This window comes from Octodon degus, unplaced genomic scaffold, assembly GCF_000260255.1.
Source record: "Octodon degus isolate 3935 unplaced genomic scaffold, OctDeg1.0 scaffold00032, whole genome shotgun sequence".
NCBI lineage: Eukaryota > Metazoa > Chordata > Mammalia > Rodentia > Octodontidae > Octodon > Octodon degus.
The window spans coordinates 9,734,292-9,735,024 of record NW_004524608.1 but is presented as its reverse complement, the minus strand read 5'-3'; positions in this window follow the sequence as shown (position 1 = coordinate 9,735,024).

The following is a 733-nucleotide window of genomic DNA, read 5'->3' as shown; positions in this document are numbered from 1 at the left end:
AAAAAAAAAGGAAGAAACAATCAAATTCATGCAGTAAGAAACAGAAAGGGAAAAATCGATACCAACCCTGTAAAAGTTCAGAAGATCATCAACACCTATTTCAAAAAACTTTACTCTCACAGGAAATAAAATAGACAAAATGGACAGATTACTAGGTAAATATGAATATACAAAGTTGAATCAAGAAGATATAGAGAAGAACTGGTCAAATAGCTCAGCGGATTAAAGCATCTGCTTAGATGCAGGGGCCTGGAGTTTGATCCCAAGCAAGCCATGCTGGCCCTGCACCTGGGGCGTGCTGAGACAGCAATTGAGACTAGGCATGGGGGCACAAGCCTGTAATCACAGCACTTGGGATCTGTAAACAGGAGGATCACTATGAGTCCGATCTACACAGTGAGATCCTGTACACTTTGTATGTACACCCTGTCCTAAATACAAAAACAGGAGATATAAAACTTCTGAATAACCTAGTATCAGCAAATGAATTTGAACATGTAATAAAAAAACCTACCATCCAAAAAAGCCCAGATCCTGATGGATTCAGAGATGAATTCTACAAGAAATTTAGAGAATAGTTAATGCCAACTCTTCTCAAACTACCATGAAATCAAAAGGGAAACAGTTCTCCCAAACTCATTCCTGGAGCCAAGTTTTACTGTAGTACCAAAATCAGAGAAAGACTGAACCAAAAAAGAGAACTAAAGCCCAATCTCTCTAATGAATATTTATG